This window comes from Rattus norvegicus, chromosome Y (genome assembly GCF_036323735.1).
Source record: "Rattus norvegicus strain BN/NHsdMcwi chromosome Y, GRCr8, whole genome shotgun sequence".
Taxonomy (NCBI): domain Eukaryota; kingdom Metazoa; phylum Chordata; class Mammalia; order Rodentia; family Muridae; genus Rattus; species Rattus norvegicus.
This window is the reverse complement of record NC_086040.1, coordinates 41,254,149-41,273,848: the sequence shown is the minus strand read 5'-3', so window position 1 is coordinate 41,273,848 and position 19,700 is coordinate 41,254,149. Positions and strand designations below refer to the sequence as shown.

Genomic DNA, 19,700 nt, shown 5'->3' with positions numbered 1-19,700 from the left:
GAATCTTGAGTCTTTATGAATATAATGAAACAAAAATAAAATTCCATTTAAGTGTGCTGAAAATATTGAAGACATTGACAAATTACCATGACACCAAAACTACAGTATTGTTTTAGGCATGAGTCACCCATACAGAAAGACAGTAATTATATTCTCCTCAGACTCATTGTTCTGAGTCTACTTACATGGAGTAAGGACCATTCAGGTCAAAATGTTGGTAAAAAAATGACGAGATGTTGAAAGCAATGCATAAAGTATTGAAGAGACACACAGTCTTTCCATAGGCATTAAGTAATTCTCTTTTAACTTCTATTACTTTAAAAGGAAATACAAAAGAAAATACATTAAAATATTTTAAATATGAAAGGAAAATAATTTAAAATAATTTCATTGCTCCATATTTGGTTCTTGTTAAGATGACAGATATCCTCCTAATGCTTAACTGCGATAAGCGAAGCAAGAAACACTTTGTGGTATCTGTGTCAAGTACATATAATCTCAACCTAAAAGAGGAAAACTACTGAGCAAATCCAAATTCAGAGACATTCTTGCAAGGTAAGTAGTTATCTTCAAAGGTGTGGTCACAGAAGATAAAAATAGTAATGAATTATCACAAAACTGAATGACTTAAGATATGTAATAAGTAAATGTTAACTGGATTTCTGGATTGGATATGGGCATAGAAAGTGTACAGTTCTAGAAACATTGTTGTTATGATTTGGTAAACCTACTGTGTTACTTGTAACAATTTTTTTTCAATTTTCTGATTTTTGAGAATTAGTCATTAGATTGCTTAAAGTATAAAAATTCAGGAATTAGGACACGACATAAAACCATACTGTTTCCTAGCAATTAAATCGGTTTTTCCTGTATAGTTTGAATTCTTCTTTATTTTTTGTATTTATTTATTTTTTTAATTTATTTATGTCTCAAATGCTGTCCTCCTTCCTGTTTTCCCCCCAGAGTCCCTTAAAACAAACAGCATCCCTTTCCGATTACTTCTTTCAAAAAGACAAAGCAACACTAGTTAAAAGTCATGTTTAGTCCCTTGATAGCTGTTCCTTTGGCCACACATTTGAAAATCTATATCATAGATAGTGCAGACATTAGGAAATATCTTCAAAAATGATCTTCAAAAATTAAATATTCTCCAGTAATCAGCTATCAGCTATCAGCTTGACAAAAGTGGAAGAATCCATGAACAAAAATATCCTTGTAATGTACGTAGAGAAAATTGATCAGACAAGAAGGAAAACATGTAGCAACCTTCCTGGATTCAACACAATAGAGCCTACGTTCCTGTAGTGTATTCTTCATGAGTTTATAGAGTTTATGGGCTAATACCTGGAAAAGAATTCCTACAAAAACCAGTAGCAAATTAACCACAAACTGCAATATTTATACAAGCCAAAGAAATATGTGTAAATTATTATTTTCAGCTCTATATGAGAATATTAATATTTTTTAATTCGTATATTAATAAAATTTTAATTTCATTTCTGCAAATTTTTATTGCAATTTTTTAAATAAATAGATTTTAAGTGACTTATGTGATCATTACCTTTTAGTGGTTTTGATTGCACTATAGAACAATAAAGTGTTTATTTGACTGTGATCATTACTATGAATATTCACGAAAATCAAATTATGTCAAGCAGGAACTGCTCTTCTGTTTTTATACTTTTAGTTGTACATATGCTTGTTCACATGTGCAACACATGCATGCCTACTGTCCAGGAGGTTGAAGAAGGTGTGAGGTTCCGTGATGCTGAAATTACAGCCACTTGTGAGCTGTCAACGGGTTCTCTGGAAGAACAGGTAATGCTATTAATCACCGAATCATTCATTCATCTGCAGCAAACACCATTTTTTGTAAATATAGTGACTAAATTGTCCTGTCTTCTGCATAGACTACTGTTTTCTCAAATGTGATAATTTAATATTAAACATACACCCACCTGTTTTTAACTTCATATATATATACATATATATATATATATATGTATATATATGTATATATATGTATATATGTATTTGTATATATGTATATATATATATATATATATCATACACACACAAATACATACACAGCCACACACACTCACACTCACACACACACACACACACTGCTCTTACATTCAAGTTTACTTACTTATTTACACACACACACCTTCTTCTTACCTTCAAGTAGACTTAGTTATTTTCATAGTTATTTGTTTATTTATTCACTTTACATGCTGCACACTGCGCCCTCCAGTTCACCCCTCTCACAATCCTTCTCCCAGCCTTTTCTCCTCTGAGCAGGAGGGGAACCCTCGGGTATCTCCTCACCTTGCATATCTAGTCTCTGTGATCACACCATCTGCTAGTGAGGACAGACACAGCAGCCTAGATGAATGGGTTGAGGAGGTAGAGGTCATATCCAGAAAGAGGCAGAGAGCTGGGGTAAAAGATGCCCATGAATCAATGGGTGTTTCCTTAGTTGAGACTCACAGCCTCAGTGATATGGACCTGAAGAAGCAATCTCCGGTAGCCAGAGAGCAACCCAAATGGAGTGATAAAGACACCTACTTTTGACCCAAAATTTATTCTGACCACAAGAAATGAAGGCGCCGTGCATAGAACAGAGAGTGAGGAAATATCAACCAATGGTTAGTGCAGATCGAGACACATCCCATGGATGAGCACCAATCCCTGACACTATTACTGACACTCTGTTATGCTTGGAGAAAGGAGTCTAACATGGCTTCCCTCTGAGACACTCCACTAAGCTGCTGACTCAGACAGAAGCAGACATCCATTAGCCATACCAGGGGTGGTGCTTGGGGACACAGATGGAAGAACAGAATGAAAAGGATTATGGCCTCTAAGGATATAGGCAATCCACAGGCTTTGTCTTCATGTGGGTACCGAACAACTAGAATTGGGTTTCCCCAAAACATGTTGTATGTAGATGGGACATCTGTTTCTTTAAAATTCATTCATTTATTTACTCACTTTACATCCCAAGATCGGTGCTCCATCTTCAAGGTACGCCAACACCCATTGTCAGGGGAACCCATAAAAAGACAAAGCTATATATTTCCTACCTATGTCCTGGTGGCTCAGGCTCAGTCCATATTCACTCTCTGGTTAGTGGTTCAGTCTTTGACAAACCCCAAGAGTGCCCATGAGTTGATTCTATTGGTCTTTCTGTGAAGTCCCTCATATTATCTGGGCCTCGATTCTTCACCTGTTTTTTTAAAGACTCCCCAAGCTCCAGCTAATGTTTGGTGGTGAATCTTTACACTTGTTTCTCTCAGCTATAGGGTGGAGTCACAGAGAGGAAAGTTATACTAGGAATCTGTCTGCAAGCATGAGAGAATATCTTTAATGTATCAGAGATAGGTGATTGCTCACGGTAGGTCTCAATCTGTAATAACCATTGGTTGGAAATTCCTTCCATGTCTACTGTTTCTATCTTTGTCTCTGAAGATCTTGTAGGCTGTGTTCACTTTTGATTGAAGGTTTAATGGGTGGGTTTTTTTCCTTGTCACATCACTGTGAGTCATTCCTGGCTACAGAATTGGCAAATTAAGGATCTGTACCCTCATTGCTACAGTCACCCCAATAGACATCCTGGGGACTCGCCTTTCCCAGTTCTCTGGATCTTCCTTGAGATGTGCACCCCACACTTGTGATTTCCATTCTCTTTTCCCTGCTTTCCCTATAACTAATTCCTCCAAAGCCCACTCCCTTCCCTACCTCCCCTCCCATTCAGTTTCCTCCCTCACTCCATCCTCCTCAATATTTATTATGCTAAATGCATTTTAAAGTCAATATTTAGGAAAAAACACTGAAAAGTGTAGGAAGTATCCCACTCACATGTTGCTAACAGTGGACTGTGCTAGTGGAAATTTGTCTCTACAACCTCTCAGTACTAGAAGTCGTCTTAGGCTTCCTATGTGTATAGATATTTGGTCTTTCTCAGATTTCTGGCGCGTTTGGAGACTGATTATAGTCTCATTGCTTATCAGGCCGTATAAATCTGGATATAGATATTTTTTGGATAGTTATCAGATAGTATACAAGCTAGCCAAGACATAATATAGATTTTAAGCCTTTCTCAAGCTGAAATGAAGAACTAAATATTATTTCTAACTGATATAGTAACAGTCTGGGTGTTGAATATATCAAATGCTTTATAAATTGTTGAATGGTAATAATCTTACTCAATTGATATATAAATGAAAAGTCTGTTTAACTGGACAAAAAGGGGGAAACATTGTTTACACTGAAGTTATCTGTATTTTGATGCTAATCCACTGCTCTAAGGACAGCTGCCTTGTCCTGTACTCAGAACTCAGGTGAATTCTGCAAAACCACTTTTCCATTAAATTTGTGAAGTACAGGTGAGGGGCAGGTCCAGTATAGAAGGAGGCCTATCATTGGAGGAAGGAAGGATGGGCAGGAAAGAAGTTTGAAGGAAGTAGAAGAGACTAGAGGAAAAAGGAGAGACAGAAAGAGGAGAGGTGAGAAGCCATGGCAGGTGAAGTTAAGATTCTGCTCTGTGTATTTACTTGTTGTTATTAATGTTCCAAAGGTATGGATGGTACCAGGCTTGGTATGCTTAAGTGGGCTATTATATCTTATCAATTGGGTCAAAGATTATTTTGTTGTGTGTTCTTTTATGTGAGGATTTGAGTGTAAGAATGTGTGTGTCAGTAAGAGACACTGGGCAGATGAGGAGTAGGGCTGTATTCAACCAAGATATCTAGCAGAGGCTTGGGAAACTACAGTGACAGTGTTAGCGGAGTAAAAGACTACTTTTATTTTTATATTTTTGCAACAGCACATTCACTTCTGTATTTGACATGCTCTAGGTGTGTCCCAAGGAAAGATCTACATCTGGTTCCAGACAGAATGTGCTTCTTAGGTTTATCAATCTTATCTAGTTTTGGTGGCTGATTTTATATATATATATTTAAAATGGATTCTGAGCAGCTACGTCAAGAATGTAGAATCCACAAATGCCAATGCCAAATAGAATCGCTCCTGTTTTTTGAGCCTATTAAATTTGAAGTTTCACTGGACCTCAAGTTCTTCCCTCCCTGTCAATCCTCCTTTATCTTATCTTTGGCCAGAAGAAAGAATCATTTTAAAACATCCAAAATGCTGAAATATCACCCTTTGGAACACAGGAAGTTAGATATTACAGAAATGATATCTAATGGGACTACAGAAATATTTTCAATTGTCCCTGCTCTCCTTTTATTTACTCAGGCAGCTATGTATATGCATAAAATAAAAATTTGATAGTTTATCATTTTAAGTAGATACACAATATTTACACTTGCAAATACACTTTATAGCTTGGCCACCTTTGTTGCCAAAATCATTGCAAAAATCTAGAATTGGTAAACAGAATGTTTGAATACACATACAGGAATATCTATAAAGTCCCCTAACAAGGAATGAACAATTAGAAAATGAAATACAAAATTCACTCAGTTAAATGCCTGTAGAGAAAAAAATGGCCTTTGAGAAAGAGGGAAAATCTAGAAAATTGAACAGTTTGTAACAGGAATGGACCCGGTAATAGAGTTATTATCCAGATGAATCTCCTACAACCCATGTTCCTAGATCTTTTCTACCCAATACAAGCCCCTAACGGACTTGGTCCATTAAGAGCCTGTAACCACTGACGAAGAAAAGAGAAGTTTCCAGCTGTAGAGAGATATAGTACAAAGGTTACTACTGTGTCACAGGAGACTCTCCTGGAATAGGCACCCTTGAATCTGGTCAATATAAGGAAAGCAGGTAGGCCATGGCAGTTCTCAGTGACATCATCATTTGGCCCTCCCTGAAAAATTTATTGTACCCTGGAGAGCAGTAGCTTTTGTGATGTCACAAGGAACTGCATCACAGATATTCCTGCAGTACACCTAGGGAATACTAAATGGCCTCTATTTCAGTACAAACAGTCATTTGGGAGGGAGAACAAAGAGTATGTACATAACAGAAATGAGTAGAAGAATGTTGGCCTTCTGTTTAGTTTAAAAAAATGAAATATGTGGTACATGGGAAAGCACAGTGAGTGCTGTGTAGGGGTTGTGAGGGTTCACTGAACACATAGCCTTGATCTGAGCCTTCCATATATGGGATTCAGGAAGTGCGAACCTCTCAGTAGCATCTGGTTTTCCTTGCTTGTTATGGTTCCTGGGAATCAGAGATTTTTTATCATTAATTTTATTATTCCAAAAGTCAGGTGTTGGGACAGGTATAGTGTTTTTTTTTTTCTGAGAGCCCATGCCTTTTATTTTTTCCCCCAAAAGGAAAAAGACCTAAGGAGGAAGGGAAAGACAAGTATTGTATGCTCAACTCAGAGTAATCTCCTCCAGCTTTGGATTCCTATAGTACAGTTTCTGTCTGACACTGACATCTGGGAGAGAGAAACGCTTCTATTTGAAACTTCATCACCTCATTCTTTACACTAGTGTTATGCTGACTACCATTCCCTGACAGTGTCCCTCTAGATTTCTAAATCAATATGTCTGATTACCTTGCAGTTTTATTTACTTATATTTCTTTGATTTTTTTTTTTAATTTTTAAGTTAATTTTAATATTTTTTGGATATTTCTATATCTACATTTTAAATGTTTTTTTCCTCTCCCAGTATCCTCTCCATAAGAGACCTGAATGTTTCCCTTCCTTTACATTTAAACCCCCCTTACTGCCCCTCGACATTTCCTTGAACTGGGAGTCAAACTTAGGGAGAACCAAGGGCCTCTCCTTCCTTTGGTGTCCAACAATGCAATCCTCTGCTACATATGCAGTTGGACCCATAGGTCTGCCCATGTACAGTCTTTGAATACCTGTATAGTACCAGAATGTTCTTGTTCATTGTCATTGTTCTACTGATGGGGTAGAGCATCTTCAGCTCTAGTAAACCTTTTTCAAAATTTACCAAGAAGAGGTCCATTTACAAATCTCTGGTTTGCCACTGGCACTCACTTGTGTAAATAACATGCTCTAGCTGTGTCTCTCAGTAAATATATATAACCTGTCCCTGGAATCATGCACTTCTTAGCTTCATTAATCTTAATCATATCTAATTTTGGTGGCTGATCTATCTATCTATCTATCTATCTATCTATCTATCTATCTATCTATCTATCTAGTTATCTATGTAGATATCTATCCTTGTCTCTGTCTCTGTCTCTGTCTCTCTCTCTACATATATATATATATATATATATATATATATATATATATATATTTGGTGGCTTCTACATCTATGAAATTATGTGAAATTTTAATATGGATTCTGTGCTCCTAGGTGAAGAATGGAGTATCCACAAATGACAATACCAAATATACTCCCTCCTGTTCTTATGAGCCTATTGAGGTTGAGGTTTTACTGGAAATCAAGCCATTCTTCTCCCTTCTCATCATCCTGTATCTATTGTTTGGCTTGAAGAAAGTATCATTGTAAAACATCCAAAAGCCTGAAGTCTCACCCTTGGAACACAGGAAGGTAGATATTAAAGAAATAATATCTAATGTGACTACAGAACTGCATTCTATAGTCCATTCTGTCTTTTGATTCACTGATGTCAGGTAATTTCTGCATTAAATAAAAATTTGGGCGTTTATCATTTGAAGTAGGTACACAATATTTACACTATTAAATTCACTCTTTAGCTTGGCCAGCTTTGTTGCGAAAATCATTGCAAAAAATTAGATTTGGAAAACAGAATTATTGAGTACACATTCAGGAATATCTATAAAGTCCCCTATCAAGGAATTAACAATTAGAAAATTAAATACATAATCCACTCATTTTAATATCTGTAGGGAAACAATGCCCTTTGGGAAACAGATAGAACTTAGGAAATTGAACTGTTTGTCACAGGAATGGACCTGGTAATAAAATTATCCAGAAGGCTCTCCTACATCCCATGTTACTAGGTATTTTCTACACATGCCAAGACACTGAATAACTTTGTCCATTCAGAGCAGGTAACCACTCATAAAGCAAAGGGAACTCTCTAGCATTAGAGAGATGTTCTGCATAAATGTTTCCACCGTGTCAAAGGAGACACTCCTGGAAAGGGCACCCTAGAATCTGGTCAATATTAAGAAAGATCTTTAGCAGGTAGGCCATGGCAATTCTCAGGGATAATGTCATTAGGCCGTATCTAAAAAAATCTCTTGCAACCTAGAGAGCCCTAGCTTTTTCTGTGATATCAAAAGTAATGTCGTGACTGCAGCTGCCTCTCAGACATTCCTTTAGTACCTCTAAGGTTTATTAATTGGCCTTTATTTTAGTTTAAACAGCTATTTAGGAGGGAGAACAAATAGGATGTAGATATCAGAGATGGGGGGAAGGAAGTTGGCCTAATGTTTTAGTTTAAAAAAACGAAGAAATACATGGTACATGGGAAAGCTCTGGGTACTGTGTAGGGGTTGTGAGGGTACACTGAACACATTGCCTTGATCTGAACCTTCAACATATTGGATTCAGGAGGTGAGAGCCTCTCAGTTGCATCTGCCATTCCTTGCTGGTTATGGCTCCTGGAAGTCAGAGATTTTTTATTATTAATTTCTTTATTCCAAAAGGCAGGGATTCGGAAGGATTCAGTTGTTTTTCTGAGAGCTCATGACTTTCATTATTTTTCTCCATGAGAAAAAGTTCCTAAGGAAGGAGTGATGACAAGTATTGTATCCTCTGCTCAGTGTAAATTCCTCCTTGCTTTGGATTCCTATAGTGCACTTTGTTTCTGACACTGATATCTGTGACAGAGATGTGCATCTAGCTGCGACATCATCATCTCAGTCTTTCCACTAGTATTACTCTGATTACAATTCCCTGACAGGTACCCTTTAAATTTCTTGGTCGATACGTATGATTCCTTGACAATTTTCTTTTCTTTTACTTATATCATTTTTAAGCAATTTATTGCTTTTTTAATTGGATACTTCTATATTTTCTTTACAAATATAATTTCCTTTCCCAGTTTCCTCTCCAAAAGAGCCCTGACCTGTCCAATTCCCCTTTTTCTATAACCCCCTTACTGCCTCTTGACATTCCGTTGAACTGGGAATCAAACCTAGGGTGGACCAAGGGCCTCTTCTTCCATTGTTGCTCACCAAGACCATCTTCTGATACATATGGAATTGGAGCCATTGGTCTGTAATGTGCAATCTTGAATGTTGATTTAGTACCAGAAAGGTTTCGTTCATTGGCATTGTTCTTATGGGGATTAAAGCCCCATTCACATCTTGTAATCCTTTCTCAACATTTACCAACAAGAAGTCCATTTTCAGTTCAGGATTTGCCGTTATCATTTAACACTGTATTTCACATACTCTAGCTGTGTCTCTCGGGAAAGGTCTATATCTGTTCCTGGCATAATGCACTTCTTAGCTTCATCAATTTTATATCGTTTTGGTATATATATATATACTTTTGGTGGCTCCTACAACTAGGTGGTTAGGTGGAATATTAACATAGAATCTTCCCAACTAGGTAAAGAATGTAGAATTCAGAAATGACAATGTCAATTGGACTCCATCCTGTATTATGAACATAATGAATTTGAGGTTTGACTGGTGGTAATGCCATTCTTCTCCCTGCCTATCCTCCAGTATCTAAGGTTTTTACTTAAGAAAGAATAATATTAAAACATCCAAAACCATCAAGTCTGGCCATGGGAACACAGGAAGATAGGTAGTACAGAATTAATATCAAATGGGACTAGAGAACCGAATTCTATAGTCCATGTGTTGCTGATGTCTGGTAATTTTTAGATGAAATAAGCATTTAGGAGTTTATCATTTGAAGTGAGTACACAGTATTTACACCATTATGCTCAGTCTATAGCTAGGCACAATTTGTTGCCAAATCATTGTAGAAAATGGAATTGGAAATCAATATATTTGAGTACACTTTCAGGAATATTTATGAAAAGCCCTGTCAATGAAAGTACAATAAGAAAGTAAAATAAAATATTCATTTAATTACAGGACTGTAGGGAAAATACTGGCCTTTGTGATACATAGATAACCAAGAAAATTGAACTCTATGTCACTGGAATGAACCTGGGAATAAAAATATTATCTAGAAGAACCTCCTACATTAGATGTTCCTTAAACTTTTCTACCCATGCCAAGGCCCTTATTAACTTTTTCCATCCCAAGCATGTAACTGCTTAAAAAATCAAAGAGAAATCTCTAGCTTAAGAGAGATGGAGTATGTAAAGGTTTCCACTGTGTCACAGGAGACATACATGGAATGGGCACCCACGAATCTGGTCTATGTAAGGAAAGCTGTTTAGCAGGTATACCATTGAACTTCTCAATGACATAATCATTAGGCCCTCCCTGAAACATCTCTTGTAACCTGGAAAGCCCTAGCTTCTGTGATGTCACAAGTATTGTTGTGACTGAAACTCCCTATCAGATATCACTTCAGTACCTCTAGTGTTTACTAATTGAATTCTAATTCAGAGTAAACAGCCATTATGGAGTGAAAGCAAAGAGGATGAAGAGATCAGAGATGGGGAGAAGGATGCTGGCCTTCTTTCTTGATATAAAAAAAGGAAGAAATACATGGTCCTTGGGAAAGCTCAGTGAGTCATTGGTACAGATTGAATGGGATGGCTGAAGAGACAGCCTTGATCTGAGCCTTCAATATAAGGGTAACATAAGCTGGGAGCCTCCCAAAAACATCTGGACTTCCCTGTTATTATAGTTCTTGGAAGTCAGAGAATTTATATCATTTATTTCTTTATTTCAAAAGCCAAGTTTTGGGAAGGGCACAGTTGTTTTCCTGAGATCTCACAGCCTTTATTCTTTTTGTAAAAAAGAACGTGTCCTAAGGAAGATAGGATTGACAAGTATTGTGTCCTCTTCTCAGAGTAAACTCCACCATGCTTTGGATACCTATGCTGCCATTTGTGTCTGACACTGATATCTGGGAGAGAGAAGTGCTTCTGTTTGAGACTTCATCATTTCAGTCTTTCCACTAGTTTTACTCTGAATACCACTTTGGATTTCCGAGTCAATATATGTGATTAATTGTCAGTTTTCTTTCTTATCTTTCATTATATTTACTCTTTAGCAAATTTTATTGTTTTTTTTAACTTGCTGTTTCTATATTTAAATTTAAAATATTATTTCCTTTCCCAGATTCCTGCCCTTAAGATCCATATCTGTTCCATTTCCTTCTTTTCAAACCCCCTTTTCTGCCAATTGACATTCCCTTGAACTAGGAGACAAAGCTAGGGAGGACAAAAGGCTTCTACTCCCATAGTGCCCAACAATGATGGGGAGAAGGAACCTGGCCTTCTGCCGTGGTATTAAAATAAGAGAAAAATATGTCATCCTTAGGAATGCTAAGTGCATACTTCATACCTGTTGACTGGAGTATCTAAAGAGATAGCCTTGATATGAGCCTTCACCATATGGGAATCAGGAGCTGAGAGCTCCTCAGAAGCATCTGTAATTCCAAGTTCTTATGGTTCCTGGAAGTCAGAGTGTTTATATCATTCATTGCTTTATTCCAAAAGCCAAGTTTTGGGAACAGTACAGTTGATTTGCTGTGACCTCATGGCCTTTATTTTTTTTTTTTGTCCAAAAGAAAGACGTCCTAAGGAAGAAGGGAAAGACAAGTATTGTGTCCCTAGCTCAGAGTAAACACCTCTATGCTTTGCATTCCTATAGTGCAGTTTTTATCTGACTCTGATATTTGGGAGAGAGATGTGCTTCTAGTTGAGACTTCATCATCTCTGTCTTTCCACTAGTATTACTCTGAATACCACTTTAGATTTTCGAGTCAATGGGTTTGATTAGATGACTGTTTTCTTATCTTTTATATCTTGAGTTTATTTATTTTTTAGCAAATTTAATTCCTTTTTTTTATACTAGATGTTTCTCTATTTACCTGTAAAATATTATTTTCTTTCTAATTTTCCTTCTTATAAAATCCCTACCTATTCACTATCCCTTCTTTAATGACACTTTCTGCCCCTTGACAATCCCTTGAACTATAAGACAATTCTGGCTTGGATCAAGGGCTTCTCCTTCCATTGGTGTCCATTAAGATCATCATCTGCCACATATCCATTTAGAGAAATTGGTCTGTCCATGTAAAGTCTTTTAATATTGGTCTAGTACCAGGAAGTTCTGGTTCATTGGTACCGTTGTTGTTATGGTGTTGAAAGCACCTTCAACTCTTGTAATCCTTTCTCAAAATCTACCAACAAGAGGTCCGTTTTCAGTTCACTGGTTTGCCACTAGCATTCACTTCTGTAATTGACATTCTCTAGCTATGTCTCTCAGGAAATATCTACATCCAGGTCCTGGTACAATGCACTTCTTAGCTTCATCAGTCTTATTTAATTTGGTGGCTGTTATATATACTTTTGGTGACTCCTACAATTATGAAGTTAGGTGGAATTTTAACATGGATTCTGCGCAAATAGGTCAAGAAGGTAGAATCCACAAATGGCATTGCCAAGTAGACTCTCTCCTGTTCTTATGAACCTATTGAAGTTGAGGTTTCACTGGTCCAGAAGCCATTCTTCTTTGTGATCATCCTCCTCTACCTTCTGCTTGGCCTTAAGAAAGAAACATGGTAAAACATCCTAAACAATTAAATCTGGGCCTGAGACACTAGAATGTAGATATTTTTGCAGATGATATCAAAAGTGACTAGAAAAGAAAATTCTATGCTCCATATGGTCCTTTTTTAACTGATATCTGGAAATTTTGGATAAAATATAATTTTGGAGTTTATCGTTTGATGTCGCTACACCATATTTACACTGTTATACTCAGTCTATCGCTGTGCGCCTTTGTTGAGAAATCATTGCAAAAAATGAGTTAGAAATTAGAATGTTTGAGTACACATTCAGGAACATTTATAAAATCACCTATCAAGGAATATACAGTAAGAAGTGAAATACAGTATTCATTAAAACTAAAGGTCTGTAGGGAAAATACTGGCCTTTGTGATACAGAGAAATCCTAGAATTTGAACTGTATTTCACAGTAATGTACCTAGGAATAAATTATTATCTAGAAGAATCTCCTACACTCCATGTTCCTAAATCTTTTCTACCCATGCCAGGTCCCTGACCAAATTTCACCATTTAGAGCATGTAACCACTAATGAAGCAAAGATAAGTTTGTAGATTTAGAGAGATGGAGTTCGTAAAGGTTTCCATTGTGTCACAAGAGACATACCAGGAAAGGGCACCCTTGTATCTGGTTCATGTAAGGAAGCTATTTAGCAGGTAGGCTTTTTCTGTGATGTCACAAGTGTTGTTGTGACTGCAACTCCCTTTCAAATATTCCTTCAGGACCTCTAGAGTTTACTAACTGGCCTGTAATTCAGAAAAACGAGCCATTGGGGAGTGAGAAGAAAGAGGATGAAGAGATCAGTGATGGGGAGAAGGAAGCTGGTCTTCTGACTTGGTGTCAAAAAAAAAGGAAGAAATATGTGGTCCTTGGGAAATCTCAGTGAATCCTTGGTAGGGGTTGAGGAGGATCACTGAAGAGATAGATTAGATCTGAGCCTTACACATATGGGAATCAAGAGCTGTGAGCCTCTCTGAAACATCTGGACTTCGCAGTTCTTATGCCGCTGGAAGTCAGAGATTTTATATCATTCATTTCCTTACTCCAAAAGCCAAGTATTTGGATGGTCACAGATGTTTTCCTGAGAGCTCATGGCATTAATTCTTTTCGTAAAATATAAAAAGGTCCTAAATAATAAGGGAGAGAAAAGTATTGTGTCCTCTGCTCAGAGCAAACTCCTCCATGCTTTGAATACCAAGAGTGCAGTTTGTTTCTTACACTAATATCTGGGAGAGAGCAGTCCTTCTAGTTGAAACTTCATCATCTCAATCTTTCCACTAGTATTTCCACTGACTAACACTTAAGTTTTCTGAGTCAATTGGTGAAATAAGCTTGCATTTTTCCTTTCTTTTCTTTCTTTCTTTTTTTAAAATTTTTTAGCAAAACTCTCAAATATCATCCTGGGTGACGATGTAGATTAGACCCATCAGATGAAATGAAGAATTGAAAAACTCTCCTGGGGATGAAAATGGTAAGGAAATCACATTGATGTATCATAAATGCAGTGCCAAGAGCAATATTAATACTAGTCTGGGGAGATGCTGCCTTTATCAGAGACCACAGACCTTTAGTTTAGAATGATTCAGTACTAAACTGGGAATGGAAAATGATGGTTGAGATGGTTCTAACAGATCTCATAACATTAAAAAGGGTCTCTTCCAGATCAGAGAATGATTATTGTAAAGCAACTTCCAGAATAAACTTATGAGACCCACCATCAGCCTGTGAAATAATGTGCGAAAGAAGAAATTAGTGTCTCTTCAGGGACAAACTGTTGCTTTCAAACAAACAGTAAAGTGTCCATTCTATGAATGATACATAGATATATACACATTATAGCAGGATGAATACAGAGTTTCTTCAGGTCCATGAAAGAGGTATTCAGCAGTTGACCTGGCTCAGCAATAAAGTTATTTTTTGCCAACTCATGAGACCTGAGCTCCTTCACTAGGAGATCCATGATTGAAGGAAAGAACAAACTTCAGACAACTTGTCTCAGATTTCTATGTAGTTCAGATTTCCTGGTCTTGGTCCTCAGAAGGAAGGACATCTTGTTTTTCAATTCTTGTTCATCCTATAATCCTTCTCTCTGATGCACTAATGCAAATAAATTAGGGTGCATTTCATTGATAGATTACAATTGATATTTTAATTCTGTTGCCAAGAACTATAGAAAATAAGAAGGGCTGTATCAAAGCATCCTTTGAAAGTCAGACTACGGGAATGTGTCCATTGGAAATTTGTAACTTAGCTGAAACTCTTACTAGAGACAAACTGCCATAAAAGGTCTTCTCTAGATACCTGGTGTAGTAGTTGGTGTTCCCAACAGATAGTAAAGGATGAATCTCTCTGTATAGAGGAATCTGATTGTTCAAAATGATCACAGACTACGGACCACATAATTTAACAGTGGCTGACTATTTGTAAACTCCTAGAACCCATTAGATTATTAGTCTAAAAGGCTTGGTGTCTCATCTGGTCATAAGTATATGGATAAATTTTCAGTATGCATTTTCTAATGTATGTGAGGGTTTGGTAGCATTGTGAGTGCAAACATGAAAAAGTAAAAGCTTCATTCTTCCATGTTTTCTATGGGGATTCAAATAAAAGGCATAGTTAAGAATAGACTGGGATTGCAATTCTCAAACAGACCAGTATCTTCAACTGAACATTCATTTCTGGGAAGCTGCACGCTGTCTGAATGGCTCAGGTGTATATGAACTGCAAGATCTAGTCTGGGAAGGCATTCCTGTTCATCAATCACACCTGTCCCTACTACAGAAACACCCAAGACTTCCTCAATCAACTTTTTTGGACACATGGTCTTCTGGGATTCGAAGAGATTAGATCTACTAACAACAACAATGCGATTCAAGATTACTTACAACAGGTCACTGGAGTGAGAATAGTTCCTTGGATCTTTAAAGGTAGAGAAAGACTGCATAGGTAGTCACAGTGATCTAATCTCCCTGCAACAGAAAGAGAATATAATGATGTTGCTGAAGCAGTTTGGAGCTCTGCAGTTATAAAAGGGATGGCTGTAAAAGCCCATGCTGACAGCAGACATTCAACCATGCTGAGAGTTGAAGTGCGTCACAGATGACTTCAGTATTTTCATAGGACAGGGATTTAGAACAAATTGGCTTTTATTCTATTCCTCAGTGCAAAAAAATCTGTTGCTGTTTGCCTCAAACCATGGGGTAGGGAAACTTAAGAGGCAACAGAGGTTTGATTTTCCAGTCTTCATGTTCTGACATGTCTCTACTTCTAAGTCCATGTTTCACAAGCCAGATCATTTAAATCTCCAGGGAATCAGTTACTGTTTGCCTACCATGCTGGTCTTCTGAAGTTATTTTACAGAAGTCCACTTCCTAGTAATTATTAAAGCAATGAATATTATGAAGTTGTTTATGATCTACACACAGGCCTTTCATGCCCCAAGCATGTACCATCCCACATCTGCCTTGGCAACTCTCAGCCAGTGTTTTAACCTATTCATACAATAACCCACAGAAGTCCACACTTGTATGAGGATGTTGTTTGAAAAACAGATGAATAGCTTTAGCATGGTTGTTCTTCACTGTAGCCATATTAACACAGACGACAGAGTATATGATGCATTCAGCTCTGTTTGTCGTGTTTAATTGCCCATAAAGTCCCAAACAGCTCTGAGTTGATTGTGTCAGAGTACGAGCAAAGTCAAATATAAAATGCAAAATTTCAGAACTCTCCTTCCAAGGCTGTTTGTGAAAGAAGTTGTTCGCAAAACACTGTCCTAATAAATTTATTCCATTCTCACTTTGATATTTTGATTTGATGTCTTGAAATGACATTTAATTATCATTGAAATGCAGGTTCTCTCTATGGTCTCTAGTGAGAAGGATTCATTTTTCAAAGGGATGTATCTGCAGATGCCTGAAAAAATAAATATAAAGAATAGATCTTGATAAAATTCTAGGGTAAAGATGCAACATCCTACTCCAAAGATCCATATAAGAAGCACATTTGACATTGACCTTATATTATTAAGAAATTCTTCACATATTCCCTCTATCATTGGGGATTAAATAATCTCAGATGAATAGTTGACAAACAAGAATAGCCTTTAGAATCATTTTACCCTCTTCACTAATAGTTTTTAGCAAATAGAGCACTAAAAGATCACATAGAAGAAATGGTTATAATCAAAAGATACATGTGGGTTAGCTCTAACTCTCATGGTCAAGGTCAATTTGGACATGCTCATTGTGGTCATGGATTGCTCTCATAAGACTCTGCAGAAGGTTTTTCCTATTGCCTCAGTGTAAGCTCCAGGAAGACCAAGCTACCAGAGCTGATCAGGTTCCCTTAGAATGCACTTGAAAGCCACATACGCTGAGGAACTTTTGATGTGCTTTAGCTCTATTGTCAAGTTTTTTAAGCCTCTAACAAATAGCAAGCTGTCCTTTTTACTCCCTCCTCAACACCTCTAAATGAGCCCTAGCTCAATTGCTCAGTTTCATTGGTCATAGCTCAGCACCCCAATATGCCCTCATCTTACTGTGTTTCTAACATCCTGCCTGCTACACCAATGGCCACTCCATACTAGATCTCACCTGACTGGTAGCTATTACTCCACCCTTAAATCCTTTCTTCACCCTTGTGTCTACTAGCCTGTTTGCAGGAATACTAGATATTCACACAACTGATTGGCCAAGAGCATCTTTATTAAACTATACAGAATCAATTTTGGAACAGGACCTTCAGTGTTTGCAGGAAGATTCCCGATCTAAGAATCAAAACGTGACCAAACAAGACTCAATCCATATCTCTGGTTTTGGGAGGGAGATAGAGCAATTAGAATTTCAGAGTTGAAATTCAAATAATTATAATATATTTATAGTATTAATTATGCCAAGATAAAAGGATCCAAAAAGTGGAAATGGGCAACATTAAAGGCAAGAGAAATTCCCTAGTACAGCAAACAATGTGGACGTGGTAGAAAGACTGGGTTCTTCCCAGCCATCTGAATTTGAACTTGAAATTCTTCTGATCACTTCTTGATCTCTGTATGTACAAATAACAAAAAGAAAAAGAAAACATAATTAAACAAAAAAACAAACAAAATGAAACAAAAAGCAAAAGCAAAACCGAATCAACCCCAATCCTAAAAGAAGAAGACCGAGTGAAGATTGTTTGAGGTCCTCATTTTTAACTACACTACAAACCACCAATAGCTTTCAATGCAAAAATTGTTCATTATTTTATTTGAAACTTCTCTTTGGGTCCAAGGAACAAGGTTTATAAGCTGCAAAAACAGGAAACAGAAACAAATAATACTGTAGAGCTCACCACTGGTATTACTATGGTGACTGTGGGCAATGCGGAAAATACTGCTGTTTGACAATGGGTCTTATGGTTTTCTATATGCTGGCAATATCTATGACTCTGAAATGAGTTAGAGTCATCACCAAATCATGAATAAATGAACTGTTCCTTTTGTTTGGATTACAAGATATGGCAATCAGTTGACTGACTATGATTTGTATTTTGTACCTAGCCTCTGTGGTAAAGCTAAGGCTTCTGATGGAAAATCCTCCACCAAATACTCGATGTTCAATGGTGCTGCCAGCCAAAAATCCATTTCCTGAGGCTACTTTTCAATCTCCAGAAGAGGTTTCAAAATGTCAAACTTAACAATATTTTATTTGTAGCTTTGTCTTATCACTTTTATTTTAAATAATGTGTGATTTCTGGCATAATTCCTTCTAATTTCTTCCTCACATAGAACTTCACTTTTGACCTCAAATTCCATTCATGAAGGGGTACTCTTACCTTGCATTGACTAAGTTTTCTATTTTCCTTTTATGGCTTACTGTGATTGCTTATTGTGGCTGTCTAAACAATGCATTATTGAGCAACTGACTCCATCAGAATGGCTTGTAGGCATCAGTGTATTGCATTTTCTTGATGGCTAGTTTATGTATGGGGACTTTGCCCACTGTGGATGGTACCAGAACTAGTAAGCTGAGGAGGTTATAGAGAAAATGTAGCTGAGCAGATTAATAAGCAGAGTTCGTCTTTCATTTCATGCTGCTGCCTTGTGTTCTTTTCTTGGATTCCATTGATTATGAACTGGAACTTGTGTTGTGAATAAAACCTTCAATTTCCCACATTGGCATTTTATATTTACTAAAACATAGTAGTACTAACTAGAACATTTGGCATTTTCTTGAGATCTGATCCGATAGTCCATCCTCCTGCTGGTATGTAACCTCACTTTTAAAACAATAAATCAATCCTGGACGCTCCAATCTTTTGAAATATTTACTCTGCCAACAACATCATAAGAATGTAACTCTTACTTTTTTTAATCTCATGATATTTTTCCTCCCTCTTTATTTCTCTTTAAAATTATCTCCCTAGACATGTTAGCACTTTGTATTTTAAAGTTGTCCTCTGTCCCATAGCAGAATAATTATAGTCAAATTCTTGAGTTTCGTAAAAGTAGGTGATTTATTGTAGTAAAATTTTCTAATCAATATTTATTGCATTAACTTTTTAATTAATCAAAAATTGACATTATTATATTATCTACTTATCCTTAAAACTATAAAAGATTTGATTTATTCAAGTCTTTAAGGTTCTTCAGAACATCAGCTGGAACGTTCTTATATATATTCTGGATAAATCATGGTTACTTCATATGTCTTCTAACTAATATTATGCTTTAAAACTATGCTAATCTACGGTATTTTGTTATATACTTTAAGAGTGTTTCAAGTGGAATATTTCCTTGATTTCCCTCCTATGGTTTGAAATTGGAAAACAGGAAAGATAACGTGTTTTCTGTGTTCACTTTGAATTCTACTATTTTATGAATGTATTTTCAGCTTTAAGAAACTTAATCTTTCAGAGAACAATTGTCTCTATTCAGGATCACTTCTAGGTAATTCATAGTGCTCTTTGCATTTTAAATATTTTATCCACAATATTTTATTTTATATTTTCAGATTATTGTGAGGGGAATTTTACCTATATTTTCTCACAGTATGGTTTGGATTGGCATAAATGAAGGCTCAGGAATTATGTGTGT

At 36.7% G+C, this 19,700-nt stretch overlaps 1 long non-coding RNA gene across 1 annotated transcript in view; it reads right to left on the bottom strand.

Moving 5' to 3' along the window:
- Window positions 1-1,560: 1,560 nt before the first annotated feature.
- LOC134484393 (uncharacterized) overlaps window positions 1,561-19,700 on the bottom strand; it is a 194,101-nt gene continuing 175,961 nt past the window's right edge. Inside the window, exons 4-5 of the long non-coding RNA XR_010061839.1 lie at window positions 15,511-15,594; window positions 1,561-1,806 (exon numbers count right to left, since the gene is read on the bottom strand). This is a non-coding gene — a long non-coding RNA (uncharacterized LOC134484393). The remainder of the gene's footprint in view (window positions 1,807-15,510; window positions 15,595-19,700) is intronic.